Source organism: Arachis stenosperma, chromosome 6, assembly GCF_014773155.1.
Source record: "Arachis stenosperma cultivar V10309 chromosome 6, arast.V10309.gnm1.PFL2, whole genome shotgun sequence".
Lineage (NCBI taxonomy): Eukaryota > Viridiplantae > Streptophyta > Magnoliopsida > Fabales > Fabaceae > Arachis > Arachis stenosperma.
The window spans coordinates 80,676,161-80,693,393 of NC_080382.1; the positions used below are offsets into that span (position 1 = coordinate 80,676,161).

At 38.9% G+C, this 17,233-nt stretch overlaps 1 non-coding gene across 1 annotated transcript; it reads left to right on the top strand.

Moving 5' to 3' along the window:
- The first annotated feature begins 248 nt into the window (after nt 1–248).
- On the top strand, nt 249–356 carry LOC130938109 (small nucleolar RNA R71). Its single transcript, XR_009069288.1, has one exon. It is a non-coding gene; the product is annotated as a small nucleolar RNA R71 (small nucleolar RNA).
- Nucleotides 357–17,233: the final 16,877 nt, after the last annotated feature.

Consider the following 17,233-nt stretch of genomic DNA (forward strand, 5'->3'; position numbering starts at 1 on the left):
TTATTCTGAGCCAGTATGGCATTCAGAGTATCAATCTCAAGAACTCCTTTCTTCTGACTAGTCCCATTATTCACAGGATTCCTTTCAGAAGTGTACATGAATTGGTTATTTGCAACCATTTCAATCAGCTCTTGAGCTTCTGCAGGCGTCTTCTTCAGATGAAGAGATCCTCCAGCAGAGCTATCCAAAGACATCTTGGATAGTTCAGAGAGACCATCATAGAAAATACCTATGATGCTCCATTCAGAAAGCATGTCTGAAGGACATTTTCTGATTAATTGCTTGTATCTTTTCCAAGCTTCATAGAGGGATTCTCCATCCTTCTGTCTGAAGGTTTGGACTTCCACTCTAAGCTTACTCCATCTTTGTGGTGGAAAGAACTTTGCCAAGAAGGCATTGACTAGCTTTTCCCAAGAGTCCAGGCTTTCTTTAGGTTGAGAATCCAACCATATTCTAGCTCTGTCTCTTACAGCAAAAGGGAATAGCATCAGTCTGTAGACCTCAGGGTTAACCCCATTAGTCTTGACTGTGTCACAGATTTGCAAGAATTCAGCTAAGAACTGATGAGGATCTTCCATTGGAAGTCCATGGAACTTGCAATTCTGTTGCATTAGAGAAACTAATTGAGGCTTAAGCTCAAAGTTGTTTGCTCCAATGGCAGGGATAGAGATGCTTCTCCCATAGAAATCAGGAGTAGGTGCAGTGAAGTCACCCAGCACCTTCCTTGCATTGTTGGCATTATTGTTGTTTTCGGCTGCCATGTATTCTTCTTCTTTGAAGAATTCGGTCAGGTCCTCTAAAGAGAGTTGTGCCTTGGCTTCTCTTAGCTTTCTCTTCAAGGTCCTTTTGGGTTCAGGGTCAGCTTCAACAAGAATGCCTTTGTCTCTGCTCCTGCTCATATGAAAGAGAAGAGAACAAGAAAATATGGAATCCTCTATGTCACAGTATAGAGATTCCTTGAAATGTCAGAGGAAAATAGAAATAGAAAGAAGAAGGAGAAGAAGAATTCGAACTTTAATTAGATAAGGTTCGAATTGTGCATTTAGAAGGAGTGGTACTCCATAAATAGAAGGATGTGAGAAGGAGGGAAGTGGATTTTCGAAAATTCAATTAAAAGATTTTGAAAACATTTTGAAAATTTGATTGATAATTTTCGAAAATTGAAAGTGGAAGAGAAATCAAGTGATTTTTTAAAAAGATTTTGAAATTAGAAGTCAAAAAGATTTGATTGAAAACTATTTTGAAAAAGATGAGGTTAAAAAGATTTGATTGAAAAGTTATGGTTTTAAAAAGATGTGATTGAGAAGATATGATTTGAAAACAATTTTAGAAGATATGATTTGAAAACAATTTGAAAAAGATATGATTTTGAAAATTAATGACTTGCCTAACAAGAAAAGATATGATTCAAACATTAAACCTTTCTCAACAGAAAAGGCATCAAATTTGAGATGTTCAATCAAATCATTAATTGTTAGTAAGTATCTTTGAAAAAGGAAAGAAATTGATTTTGAAAACATTTGATTGAAAAGATATGATTTGAAAAAGATTTGATTTAGAAAAACTTGAAAAAAATTGATTTGAAAACAAAATCTTCCCCCTAGCACCATCCTGGCGTTAAACGCCCAGAATGGTATACATTCTGGCGTTTAACGCCCAAAATGCTACCTCTTTGGGCGTTAAACGCCCAACCAGGTGCCCTGGCTGGCGTTTAAACGCCAGTCTGCCTTCTTCACTGGGCATTTTTGAATGCTCAGCTTTTTCTGTATAATTCCTCTGCAGTGTGTTCTGAATCTTCAATCCCTTATATCATTGACTTGAAAAGACACAAATTAAAAATATTTTTGGATTTTTAATAATCAAAATGCAACAAGAATCAAATAACAATGCATGCAAGACACCAAACTTAGCAGTTTGTATACTACTGACACTAATGAACTGAAAATGCATATGAGACACACAAAATACTCAAGTCAATAGAATTCAAAGATCAAAACAAGAAATATATGCATGGATTCGAAAAAATGTAACAAAAACATGCATTTGACACCAAACTTAAGATGAGACTCTAGACTCAAACAAGAAATATTTTTGGATTTTATGGTTTTTTTGAATTTTTTTGTGTTTTTCGAAAATTAAGTGGAAAAAGGTATCAAAATTCTTAATGAGAATTCCAGGAATCAGTGCAATGCTAGTCTAAGACTCCGGTCCAGGAATTAGACATGGCTTCACAGCCAGCCAAGCTTCCAAAGAAAGCTTCGGTCCAAAACACTAGACATGACCAAAGGTCAGCCAAGCCTTAGCAAATCACTGCTCCAAAAGCAAGATTGATACGAAATCAACAAGCTCTTGTGGTGATAAGTTGAAACCTCGGTCCAATCAGATTAGACATGGCTTCTCAGCCAGCCAGATTTCAACAAATCATCATGAAACTCTAGAATTCATCTTCAAGAATTTCGAAAAAAAAGTACCTAATCTAAGCAACAAGATGAACCGTCAGTTGTCCAGCCTGAACAATCCCGGGCAATAACACCAAAAATTTGATGTTGTTGCCGGATCTTGGCACTGATGTTACCAAAGGCTTGCCCAAAACTAGAACAATCCCCGGCAACAGCGCCAAAAAAACTTGACGTGCGAAATTGTGAACTATACTTTTTCACAACTCTCATAATCCCTGGTAATGGCTCCAAAAACTTGGTGCGCTCAATACCATGGCATTACACAACTTCGCACAACTAACCAGCAAGTGCACTGGGTCGTCCAAGTAATAAACCTTACGTGAGTAAGGGTCGATCCCACGGAGATTGTTAGTATTGAAGCAAGCTATGGTCATCTTGTAAATCTTAGTCAGGCAAACTCAGATATATATGGTGATGAACGAAAATAACATAAAAGATAAAGATAGTGATACTTATGTAATTCATTGGTAGGAACTTCAGATAAGCGCATGAAGATGCCTTCCCTTCCGTCTCTCTGCTTTCCTACTGTCTTCATCCAACCCTTCTTACTCCTTTCCATGGCAAGCTCGTATAGGGTCTCACTGTTGTCAGCAGCTACCTCCCATCCGCGCAGTGAAAGCTAATGCACACACTCTGTCACAGTGCTGCCAATCACCGGTTTGGTTCCCTCCCCTACCGGAATAGAATAACTCTTTTGCGTCTGTCACTAACGCCCAGTAGGTTACAGGTTTGAAGCACGTCACAGTCATTCAATCATTGAATCCTACTCAGAACACCACAGACAAGGTTAGACCTTCCGGATTCTCTTGAATGCTGCCATCAGTTCTTGCCTATACCACGAAGACTCTGATCTCACGGAATGGCTGGCTCGTTTGTCAGGCGAGCACTCGTTTGTCAGGCGATCAACCATGCATCGTGCAATCAGAAATCCAAGAGATATTCACTAAGCCTCAGATGCTTGTAGAACAAGAATGGTTGTCAGTCACCTTGTTCATGGGTGAGAATGGTGATGGGCGTCAATCATCACCTTCATCATGTTGAAAAACAAGTGATATCTTGGTAAAAGAACAAGTGGAATTGAATGGAAGAACAGTAGTAATTGCATTAATACTCGAGGTACAGCAGAGCTCCACACCTTAATCTATGGTGTGTAGAAACTCCACCGTTGAAAATACATAAGAACAAGGTCTAGGCATGGCCGAATGGCCAGCCTCCCAAAGAGGGTTTAATCATCAAAACATGATCAAAAGCTCTCTATACAATAGTAAAAGGTCCTACTTATAAGAAACTAGTAGCCTAGGGTGTACAGAAATGAGTAAATGACATAAAAATCCTCTTCCGGGCCCACTTGGTGTGTGCTTGGGCTGAGCAATGAAGCAATTTCGTGTAGAGACTCTTCTTGGAGTTAAACGCCAGCTTTAGTGCCAGTTTGGGCGTTTAACTCCCATTTGGGTGCCAGTTCCAACGTTTAACGCTGGGATTTCTTGAGGTGACTTTGAACGCCGGTTTGGGCCATCAAATCTTGGGCAAAGTATGGACTATTATATATTGCTGGAAAGCCCAGGATGTCTACTTTCCAACGCCGTTGAGAGCGCGCCAATTGGGCTTCTGTAGCTCCAGAAAATCCACTTCGAGTGCAGGGAGGTCAGAATCCAACAGCATCTGCAGTCCTTTTGAGTCTCTGGATCAGATTTTTGCTCAGGTCCCTCAATTTCAGCCAGAAAATACCTGAAATCACAGAAAAACACACAAACTCATAGTAAAGTCCAGAAAAGTGAATTTTCACTAAAAACTAATAAAAATATACTAAAAACTAACTAGATCATACTAAAAACATACTAAAAACAATGCCAAAAAGTATACAAATTATCCGCTCATCAATGGGGAAGAGTGGATGAATGTGAGTGGTGAAAAGGTGATAGGGAAGAGAGATTGAGGTGATTGGTGAAAGGTTTTGGGGAAGAGTGTTATTGGATTGTGTGAAGAGGAGAGAAGGTGAGTTGAGGTAGGTGGGGATCCTGTGGGGTCCACAGATCCTGAGGTGTCAAGGATTTACATCCCTGCACCAATGAGGCATGTAAAACGCCCTCTGCATGCAATCCTGGCATTCAATGCCAGATTGATGCTTGTTTCTGGTGTTGAACACCAGATCCATGCTCTGTTCTGGCGTTGAATGCCAGCCAGATGCTCCTTACTGGCGTTTAAACGCCAGTAAGCTCTTCCTCCAGGGTGTGCTTTTTCTTCTGCTATTTTTTTGATTCTGTTTTTAATTTTAGTATTTATTTTGTGACTCCACATGATCATGAACCTAATAAAACATAGAAGAACAATAAAAGAAAAATAAAATTAGATAAATAAAAATTGGGTTGCCTCCCAATAAGCGCTCCTTTAATGTCACTAGCTTGACCGTGGGCTCTCATGGAGCCTCACAAGTGATCAGGTCAATGTTGTAGACTCCCAACACCAAACTTAGAGTTTGGATGTCGAGATTCAACACCAAACTTAGAGTTTGGCTGTGGCCTCCCAACACCAAACTTAGAGTTTGATTGTGGGGGCTCTGTTTGACTCTGTACTGAGAGAAGCTTTTCATGCTTCCTCTCCATTGTTAAAGAAGAACACCCTTGGGTCTTAAACACAACGTAGTCCTCATTCAATTGAAGGACTAATTCTCCTCTGTTAACATCTATCACAGCTCCTGCTGTGGCTAGGAAAGGTCTTCCAAGGATGATGCATTCATCCTCCTCCTTCCTAGTGTCTAAGATTATGAAATCAGCAAGGATGTAAAGGCCTTCAACCTTTACCAACACGTCCTCTACCAATCCATAAGCTTGTTTTACTGACTTATCTGCCATTTGCAATGAGAATATGGCAGGTTGTTGACAAACCCCAATTTGACGGTTTATCTTGTATTGAATTTAGGGGATTTTATCACCTTTTACCCACATTTATTCAATGAAATAGCATGGTTTTGTATATTCTCCTTTAATTGTGCTTAAGAGTGAAAACATGCTTTTTAGGTCTTAAAATAGCTAAATTTAATTATCCTTGATTCCATTAGATACCTTGATATGTTTGCTAAGTGATTTCAGATTTAGAAGGCAAAGATTGGATCAAGGGAATGAAGAAAGAAGCATGAAAAGTTGGAGAACTCATGAAGAAATGAAAGAACCGGAAAGTTGTCAAGCCGACCTCTTCGTACTTAAATGACCATAACTTGAGCTACAGAGGTCCAAATGATGCGGTTCCAGTTGGATTGGAAAGCTAACATCCGGGGCTTCGAAATGATATAAATTTTGCCATATGTTGCTTCGCGTTCAGGGGCGCGCACGCGCACTTTGCGCGCGCGCGCCGATTCTGTCCGTGGCCCACTTTAATGAAATCGTCCCCAGCGGTGTTAGGAGCCTTGTGGGCCCAATCCAACTCATTTCTGATGCTATTTAAGTCAAGTATTGAAGGGGGAATCAATATATACTTTAGATACTTTAGATATTTTTGATCATTAGCTTAGTTTTAGGAGTTAGAGTTAGTTTTAGAGAGAGAAGCTCTCACTTCTCTCTAGGATTAGGAATTAGGGTTAGATTAGGATCTCATAATTCTAGGTTTAATTCAAGTCCCCTTCTACTTCTACCTTCAAGTGGTGATTGCTACACTTTGGTTCTTCTTTCTATCCCTATCCTCTTGTTGTAATTTCTCTTATTTTGTTTCTAGGTTTTGTAATTGAGATATTCTTGTTCTTTTGTTTTCTTTTAATAATGCAATTTGAGATAATTCATGTGATTGTGATGTTGTTGATTGTTGTTTTGTTAATTCTTTGTAATTGTTGGTTGTTGATTCCTTTTATTCTTACAAATAAAAATGCTTTCTTTCATTACCCTCCAAGTGTTTGATGAAATGCTTGAGAGGATGTTAGAGTAGGATTTTATGTTCTTGGCTTGAGAAGGTAACTTAGGATTTCTTGAGTCACTAGTGTCCAATTGATTGCTAGTTGATAGCCATTAACTCTAGCCTTCATTAATCCAATTAGTGGAAAGCTAGGACTTATGGACTAGGGTTGATATAACTCACTTGACTTTCCTTTGTTAATTGATTTAAGGATGACTAAGTGGGATTAATCCTTGCAACTACCATACTTGTGGCTAGTGATAATGATGAAGACCCTTGACAACCAAATCTTGCCAAGACCATTTTGTTAATAAAGTTTTCTTACCATTTATTATTCATGTTTCTCATCTAAAACCCCAAAATAAACAAGTCCATAACCAATAACAAGAACACTACCATGCAAGTCCTTTGAGAGAACGACCCGAGGTTTGAATACTTCGGTTATTAATTTTAGGGGTTTGTTTTAGTGACAAACAACTTTTTGTATGAAAGGATTATTGCTTGGTTTAGAAACTATACTTGCAACGAGACTTCAATAGTGAAATTCTATACCATCAAAAATCCATTCGTCAGTTGTACCTCAATGATCCCCAGCTTCTCCATTACAGAGAGTGGCATAAGATTTATGCCTGACTCTAAGTCACACAGAGCCTTCTCAAAGGTCATGGTGCCTATGGTACAGGGTATTAAGAATTTTCCAGGATCTTATCTCTTTTGAGGTAAAGTTTGCTAAACCCATGTATCTAGTTCATTAATGAGCAAGGGAGGTTCACCTTCCCAAGTCTCATTACCAAATAATTTGGCATTCAGCTTCATGATGGCTCCTAGATATTAAGCAACTTGCTCTCCAGTTACATCTTCATCCTCTTCAGAGGAAGAATAGTTTTCAGAGCTCATGAATGGCAGAAAGAGGTTTAATGGAATCTCTATGGTCTCTATATGAGCCTCAGATTCCTTTAGGTCCTCAATAAGGAACTCCTTCTTGCTTGAGAGACATCCTATGAGGTCTTCCTCATTGGGATTCATGTTCTCTCCTTCCTCCCTAGGTTCGGCCATGTTGATTATGTCAATGGCCTTGCACTCTCTTTTTGGATTCTCTTCAGTGTTGCTTGGGAGAGTACTTAGAGGAGTTTCAGTGATTTTCTTACTAAGCTGGCCCACTTGTGCCTCCAAATTTTTTATGGAGGACCTTGTTTCACTCATGAAACTTAAAGTGGCCTTAGACATATCAGAGACTAAGTTTGCTAAATTAGAGGTGCTCTGCTCAGAATTCTCTGTCTGTTGCTGAGAAGATGATGGAAAAGGCTTGCAATTGCTGAGTCTATTTCCTCCACCATTATTAAAGCCTTGTTGAGGCTTTTGTTGATCCTTCCATGAGAAATTCGGATGATTTCTCCATGAAGAATTATAGGTGTTTCCATAAGGTTCACCCATATAATTTACCTCTGCCATTGCAGGGTTCTCAGGATCATAAGCTTCTTCTTCAGAAGAGGCCTCTTTAGTACTGTTGGATGCATTTTGCCATTCATTCAGACTTTGAGAAATCATGTTGACTTGCTGAGTCAACATTTTGTTCTGAGCCAATATGGCATTCAGAGCATCAATTTCAAGAACTCCTTCCTCTGAGGCGTCCCATTATTCACGGAATTCCTCTCAGAAGTGTACATGAACTGGTTATTTGCAACCATGTCAATAAGTTCTTGAGCTTCTGCAGGCATTTTCTTTAGGTGAATGGATCCACCTGCAGAATGGTCCAATGATATCTTGGAGAACTCAGATAGACCATAATAGAATATATCCAGAATGGTCCACTCTGAAAGCATGTCAAAAGGACACCTTTTGGTCATCTGTTTGTATCTTTCCCAAGCTTCATATAGGGATTCACCATCTTTTTGTTTGAAAGTCTGAACATTCACTCTATGCTTGCTCAGCTTTTGAGGAGGAAAGAACTTAGCCAAGAAGGCCGCTACCAGCTTATCCCAATAATCCAGGCTATTTTTAGGTTGTGAGTCCAACCATGTTCTAGCTCTGTCTCTTACAGCAAAAGGGAAAATCATGAGCCTGTAGACTTCAGGATCTACTCCATTATTCTTAATAGTCTCACAGATCTGCAAGAACTCAGTTAAAAATTGCTAGGGATCTTCTGATTGAAGTCCATGGAACTTGCAGTTCTGTTGCAGTAGAGCAACTAGTTGAGGTTTCAGCTCAAAATTGTTTGCTCCAATGGCAGGGATTGAGATGCTTCTTCCATCAAACTTGGTGTAGTGTAATCACCAAGCATCCTCCTTGCATTATTATTTTTGGCTGCTATCTCCTCTTCGTTTTCAAAAATTTTTGTAAGGTTGTCTCTGGATTGTTGTAATTTAGCTTCTCTTAGTTTCTACTTCAGAGTCCTTTTAGGTTCAAGATCTGCTTCAATAAGAATATTCTTGTCCTTGCTCCTGCTCATATGAAAAAGAAGGGAACAAAAAATAATAATAGGGATCCTCTTTACCACAGTAGAGAGATTCCTTTATATTAGTAGAAGAAAAAGGGAATAGAAGAAGGGAAAGGTAAGAATCCAAACACAAGGGTGAAGATAGGGTCAGATTCTTGAGATGAAGAGAAGTGTTAGTAAATAAATAAATAAATAGAAGAAGATGAGGGGGAGAGAATTCAAAAATTAATTTTGAAAAAGAATTAGTGATTTTCGAAAATTAAGAGAAGAAATAAAATTAAAATTAAAATTTGAAACAATTAATTAATTAAAAGAATTTTTGAAAATTAAAGAGAGAGAAAAGTTGTTAGGTGGTTTTGAAGAAGATAAGAGACAAACAAAAAGTCAAATAGTTAGTTGAAAAGAGTTGAAAGTCAATTTTTGAAAAGATAAGAAGTTAGAAAAGATATTTTGAAATCAAAATTTTTTTGATAAGATATTATTTGAAAAGATATGATTAAAAAGATATAGTTGAAAAAGAATTAAATTTTAAAATTTAAAATTAATTACTTGACTAACAAGAAACTAAAAGATATGATTCTAGAATTTAAAGATTGAACCTTTCTTAACAAGAAAGTAACAAACTTCAAATTTTTGAATCAATCACATTAATTGTTAGTAAAGTTTCGAAAATTAGGAGATAAAATTAAGAAAAAGATTTTGAAAATTAATTTTTAAAATTTTCGAAAAAATAGTAAAAAAAATGAAAAAGATTTGATTTTTGAAAAAATTTTGAAAAGATAAGATTTTTAAAATTGAAATTTTGACTTGACTAACAAGAAATAACTAATTTTAAAATTTTTTGACTAAGTCAACCCAAAAATTTCGAAAATTATGAGTAAAAAAAGGAAAATATTTTTTTTTGAATTTTTAATAATGAGAGAGAAAAATATAAAAAATGACTCACACCATGAAAATTATGAATCAAAACACATGATGCATGCAAGAGCACTATGAATGTCAAGATGAACAGCAAGAACACTTTGAAGATCATGATGAATATCAAGAACATATTTTTGAAAAAATTTTGATGCAAAGAAAACATGCAAGACACCAAACTTAGAAATCTTTCATGTTTAGACACTATGAATGCAAAAATGCACATGAAAAATATCATACAACACAAAACAAGAAAATTTAAAGATCAAACAAGAAGACTTACCAAGAACAACTTGAAGATCATAAAGAACACTCTGAATGCATGAATTTTTGAAAAATGCAAGAACAAGATGAATATGCAATTGACACCAAACTTAAAACATGACACAAGACTCCAACAAGAAACATGAAATATTTTTGATTTTTTTGATTTTATAATTTTTTTATATATTTTTCGAAATTTTATAGGAAAAAGAAAATAAGAAATTCAAAATTTTTAATAAGAATTTCAGGAATCTTTCAATGTTAGCCTAAAGCTCCAATCCAAGGGTTGGACATGGCTTAATAGCCAGCCAGCTTTAGGATATAAATCAGGCATGCAACAGCTGATACTTCATCCAACTCCATATACATGCCTTTTATGTTGACAAGTGGAAGCCTCAATCCAAAAGAATTTGGATATGGCTTTACAGCCAGCCAGGCTTCAACATGTTACCATGAAACTCTAGAATTCATTCTTAAAAATTTAGAATAATTTTCGAAAACAAAAGGAAAATTGTTTTTTGAAAGATTTTTGAAAAATTTTTGAAAATAAAACAAAAAGAAAATTACCTAATTTGAGCAACAAGATGAACCGTCAGTTGTCCAAACTCGAACGATCCCCGGCAACAGCGCCAAAAACTTGGTAGGCAAAATTGTGATTTCTGATAATGGCATTCATGTTCGTTCTCTCCCTGGTAATGGCGCCAAAAACTTGGTGCATGATACCATGGTCCAAACATAACTTCACAACTTCGCACAACTAACCAGCAAGTGCACTGGGTCGTCTAAGTAATAAACCTTACGTGAGTAAGGGTCGATCCCACGAAGATTGTTGGTATGAAGCAAGCTATGGTCATCTTGTAAATCTCAGTTAGGTGGATAATAAATGATTATGGAGTTTTCAAATAATAATAATAAATAAACAGAAAATAAAGATAGAAATACTTATGTAAATCATTAGTGGGAATTTTAGATAGGCGTATGAAGATGCTGTGCTCCTTTTGAATCTCTGCTTTCCTACTGCCTTCATCCAATCCTGTTTACTCCTTTCCATGGCAAGCTGTATGTAGGGCATCACCGTTGTCAATGGCTGCATCCCATCCTCTCAGTGAAAAAGGTCCAAATGCTCTGTCACGGCACGGATAATCATCTGTCGGTTCTCGATCATGTCGTAATAGAAACCATTTATTCTTTTGCGTTTGTCATCATGCCCAACAATCGCGAGTTTGAAGCTCGTCACAGTCATTCAATCCCTGAATCCTACTCGGAATACCACAGACAATGTTTAGACTTTCCCGATTCTCATGAATGCCGCCATCAATTCTAGCTTATACCACGAAGATTCTGATTAAGGAATCCAAGAGATATGCGCTCGGTCTAAGGTAGAACCGAGGTGGTTGTCAGTCACGCGTTCATAGGTGAGAATGATGATGAGCGTCATGGATCATCACATTCGTCATGGTGAAGTGCAACGAATATCTTAGAATAGGAATAAACTGAATTGAATAGAAAATAGTAGTAATTGCATTAAAACTTGAGGTACATCAGAGCTCCACACCCTTAATCTATGGTGTGTAGAAACTTCACCCTTGAAAATACATAAGTGATGAAGGTCCAGGCATGGCCGAATGGCCAGCCACCAAAACATGATCACAGGATCAAAAATACAATCCAGGATTGTCCCAAGACAATAATAAAATGTCTTATTTATACTAGACTAGCTACTAAGGTTTACAGAAGTAAGTAATTGATGCAGAAATCTACTTCCGGGCCCACTTGGTGTGCGCTTGGGCTGAGCTTGAGCTTTACACGTGCAGAGGTTTCTTTTAGATTTGAACGCCAAGTTGTAACATGTTTTTGGCGTTCAACTCTGGTTCGTGACGTGTTTCTGGCGTTTAACTCCACAATGCAGCATGGAACTGGCGTTGAGCGCCAGTTTACGTCGTCTAATCTTGAATAAAGTATGGACTATTATATATTGCTGGAAAGATCTGGATGTCTACTTTGCATCGCTGTTGAGAGCGCGCCATTTGAATTTCCAAAGCGCCAGAAAATCCGTTTTGAGTGCAGGGATGTCAGAATCCAACAGCATCAGCAGTCCTTTGTCAGCCTTCTTATCAGAGTTTTGCTCAGGTCCCTCAATTTTTGCCAGAAAATGCCTGAAATTATAGAAAAATACACAAACTCATAGTAAAGTCCAGAAATATGAATTTAGCATAAAAACTAATAAAAACATCCCTAAAAGTAGCTAGATTCTACTAAAAACTACCTAAAAACAATGCCAAAAAGCATATAAATTATCCGCTCATCAACAACCATGAAGGAGAAGCTCACAACCATGCCAGAGAAGGTCCTGTGAATCATGCTGGGCAAGAAAGGAAAGTTCTAGGCTCTTACATCAATCCAAACCCAGGAAACTGTGGAAGTAGCATCCAAAAGCCCACCATACATGCCAACAATTTTTAATTAAAACCCCAGCTCATCACCCTTGTCCAGAACAACTGCTCATTTGGAGGAAGTGTCCAAGAAGACCCCAATCAACATCTAACCACCGTCCTGAGAATATGTGACACTGTGAAGTCTAATGGTGTTCATCCAGATGTCTATAGATTGTTTTTGTTTCCCTTTTCACTCAGGGACAAAGCATCTAAGTGGTTGGAATTCTTCCCGAAGGAAAGCTTAACAAATTGGGAAGATGTGGTGAATACATTTTTGGCAAGATTCTACCCTCCTCAAAGAATTAACAGGCTGAGAGCTGAGGTGCAAATTTTCAGGCAACAAGATGGGGAAACTCTCTATGTGGCATGGGAGAGGTTTAAGGACTTAACAAGAAGATGCCCACCAGACATGTTCAATGAATGGGTTCAACTTCACATTTTCTATGAAGGTCTTTCTTATGAGTCAAAGAAGGCTGTAGACCAATCATCAGGAGGCTCTCTGAATAAGAAGAAAACCATTGAAGAAGCCATAGATGTCATTGAGACTGTCGCTGAGAATGACTACTTCTATGCTTCTGAAAGAAGTAATGCTCGAGGAGTAATGGAGCTGAACCACATGGATGCATTGCTGGCTCAAAATAAGATGATCACCAAGCAGCTAGCAGATCTCACCAAGAAGGTGGAAGAAAACCAAGTCGCAGCAGTCATCACTTCATCACCAGCTCAAGAAGGAGTGAATGTGGGAGATGAAGGTGACTGGGAACAACCCAACTATGTTGAAAACTCACCTAGACAGATCCATGATCCATACTCCAAAACCTATAATTCTGGATGGAGATATCACCCTAACTTTAGGTGGGGAAATCAACAAGACCAAGGTCAAGACCAGAGACGCCACAACCACAATCCCAACAACAATGCAACTCACCAACATACCTCACAGAGATCCTATCAACACCCACCTAATCACCCTTCTTAACCACCTAATCTTAACCCACCATCACCAACAGAGGATAGGCTCTCCAGAATTGAGACTCTACTTGAAGACATATGTAAAGAAGTCCAAGATAACAGAGTATTCAAGGATGAAGTACGAGCCAATATCAAAAACCAAGGGGAAACCATCAAGAGGCTGGAGTCCCAAGTGGGGTATCTATCTCAACAGTTTCCCAAGTGACACAGAGAAGAACCCAAGAGGAGAAACAAAGAAAGTAAGGTGGGAAGAATGCAAGATGATCACTATAAGTGATGACAGGAGTGTGGAGGAAGTACACACACAAACAGAACATATCCGAGACATTCCAAAGGAAAATCATGAAGAAAGAAACCATGCACCCCAGCCCACACACAGGGAGGAGCTAAAGAAAGGGGAGACCATAAACCCATTTGCACCCTTTCCCTAAAGACTCAAAGGTGGTGTAGCAAGGAGAATGTATTCAAGATTTCTCGGCATCTTTGCATCTCTTGATGTAAATATACCATTCATTAAGGCCCTCCAGCAAATGCCCTCCTACATCAAGTACATAAAGGAGCTACTGGCCAAAAAAAGTTCATTGAAGGGTGGACAAACAATAAAGATGAACAGGGAGTGCAGTGCTCTCATTCAAACAGAGCCACCTACAAAGAAGAAGGATCCAGGGAGTTTCCACATTTTATGTGCTATAGGAGAGACAATGATTGATAAGGGGCTCTGTGACCTGGAAGCAAGTATCAACTTAATGCCTCTGTCCCTCATGAAAAAGCTTCAAATAAATGAACTAACACCCACAGACGTAATCATCAAATTGGCTGACAAAACTCAAAAACAGGCCATAGGAGTGGTTGAGAACGTGTTAGTGAAGGTTGGGAACTACTTCCTGCCCACGGACTTTGTTATCCTGGAAATGGAAGAGAATCCCATCCATCCCATCATCCTGGGGAGGCCATTTTTAGCCACAGCCAGGGCGCTTATAGATGTGGAGCGAGGAGAGCTAGTATTAAGGATACACAATGAACAGCTCACCTTCAACATTTTTAAACCTTCATAAGAAGCAGATCATGATAACAAAGAGTCAGAGGAAGATCACAATAAGGGGCTGATGGAAGAGACAAGCGTGGGAACATAAACACCACACCTGAAAATCCCATTGTTGACAACCAATGTGATCAGAAGGAGCAACAACCAAGTGTAATCCAAGAGGAACTAGACCCACTAGAGTCATATGAGACAAGAAACAAAACCCTCCTAAAAGAAGAAACCACAAGGAGCAAAGTGACATTAAGGAACACAAGGAAAAAGGCCCCAAGGGGATGAAGAAACAAGAAAATCCCTACAGAAGATTTCTCTCCAGGAGATGAAGTAGTCTCTACCTACTTTCCATCTATACCACCTCATCTCCTCACCATTCCATCTCAGCTGCCTCCAGTGTACACCATCAACAAAATCTTGTCCTTAGAACATGTGGAGCTTCTTAACAAAGCCAATGGAGATAAATTCACTGCAAGGGGGGAAGATTTGAAGCACTACCGACCACCCTAACAAAGGCCAAACGTCAAGCTAATGACGCTAAAGAAGCGCTTCATGGGAGGCAACCCATGTTCTATGCCCTTTCTTTTTAATCTCTAATATTAGTTAATAAGGCAAAGTTCATGGATTCTAAATCAACTTTGACAAACACTTAGAAGAATTTTTATAAGCAACATATAGTGAACAACAAGTTTGGTGTTCAAGGCATACTAAGATGGCATGAACACAACCCATATCATGTTAATCTTAGAGTCTTAATCAAACATTGTTGCACCATATGACCACAAACAAGTTTGGTGTTACCAATGTTGCATGCATGGGTAATTGGATGGTCGGTTGATTTACATTCGTGAATAGCATTTAGTTAGTTAAAAACAAAAAAAGATTTTTATAGTAGCCATTTCATACTTTAATTTTTCCCACAAAAAATTCAATTAAATTTTTGCATCCTTTTGTCTTGTATAGGAAATCAAAAAGGGGATTGGTGGAACTTGATAGGACAATCAAAGAAGGGAGGTTCGGCCACTGTACCAAGGGAACTACACACTTGTCTTCAATGGGTGTACCTTGGGAAGTTCTGCCATGCAACATTGGGAGTAGGATAGCCTTGGAGACCGAATCAAGACCCTTATAAAGGAAGTGATCCTTGTGCCCAACTAATGCAAAACCCCAGCCGTTCACCACTAAGCCATGCCATCAATTCACACCCTTCAAACACCCATCATCTTTCTATATAAATGATCCCCAGTTTACACCTTTCCATATGCAATTGCCATTCCCATCCATCTCTCTCTTCCTTCTCTTGAACACACACACTCTATCCTCTACCAAAAGATTCATACACACTCTCATAGCCATATCTTGTGAGCCGCAAACATACCAACCATCACGCATAGCATCGTTGAGCTCTAAAAGGAGAAGAGGGAAGGAGCCTATGGAGCAGCCTCCTTTCGATGCCGGGAGATTCAAGACCGCCTTCCATGAGCTCCAATATGAACGGATAAAAAACAAAAAAATATTGCCAGAGTTGACATTCCAGTTCAACGAGGATGAGTGCCCAAAGATTAGAGAGAAGATTACACAGAGGGGTTGGCAAAAGCTCACGAACCCAGAAACAAAGATTAATGCGAACCTTATCAAGGAGTTCTATGCCAATGTGGTCAGAGAATATAGTACTAGGGCCCCCACCTTCAAAAGCTACGTGAGAAGAACAGAGGTGAACTTCAGCCCCAATGTTATAACAAGGACTCTTCAGCTGAGATCGCCACATTTTGATGAGCTCAGTTATCAAGTAAGAATAAGCAATGCCCCCGATGAAGATGAAATTGAAAAAATCGTGAATGATATGTGTGTTAAAGGATCTGATTGGGAAAGATACTCGAATAAGAGGCCGCCGTTCATTAGGAGAGGAGACCTCATCCCGGAAGCCAAGGGATGGTTTGAGCTCGTAAGGAGGTCTATCCTTCCAGCCGCAAACAATTCTGAGGTCAATATTGCTCGAGCTACCATGGTACATTGCTTAGTAAAGGGTGGAGACATCAATGTGCACGAAATTATAGCTGAAAGAATCCAGGATTCAGCTGAGAAGAATGATCCGGGTGCTAGACTTTGGTACCCCAGCACCATCCTTAGACTATGTATGAAAGCCAAGGTAGTATTTGAAGATAACAATCCAACATGGGTAAACCCTGGGAGGTTAGTTACGCTCCAGCGTATAAACTATGTGGCACCCGCTCAACAACAAAGAAGGCCTCAGATAAGGTAAAGAACTACACAAGAAGAGCCTCACCAAGAAGAACCCCAACAAACAGGGTACCAGCAAGAAGAGCAATATGATCCTACCAACATAAATTTGTTTCACATTAAAGAAGCCATTGAGGATCTGGCAAGGAGCTATATAGAGGGACAAGAACAACAATTGCTTGTTCAATCTCAAAGCATGGATCATCAAGAAGAACTACTCTCTAATTGGGTGGGTCAATAAAGGGAGTGGCAGAAACAAAAAATGGAGTTGCAACAGGAGCATTATTTCCAACTCACCCAACCCATCAATCAAGTGACCGAAAGGCAAGAGCTCCAACACAAACGACTTCAAGAACTCAACCAACGTCAGATAGCTCAGATGAAAGCATTCAACGAGTTCAGCGTACTCAACGAAGGACGGCAAATGCATAGGGAAAAGTTTAGCATAAACACTCAGGCCAAGTTAACTTATGTGACTGGGCATATGCATAACTTGCACCCTACCATCCCAAGTTATAATGTCTTAAAGCTATGAATGTCCTATGAATCCATCACCTCTCTTAAATGAAAAATGCTTTAATCACAAAAG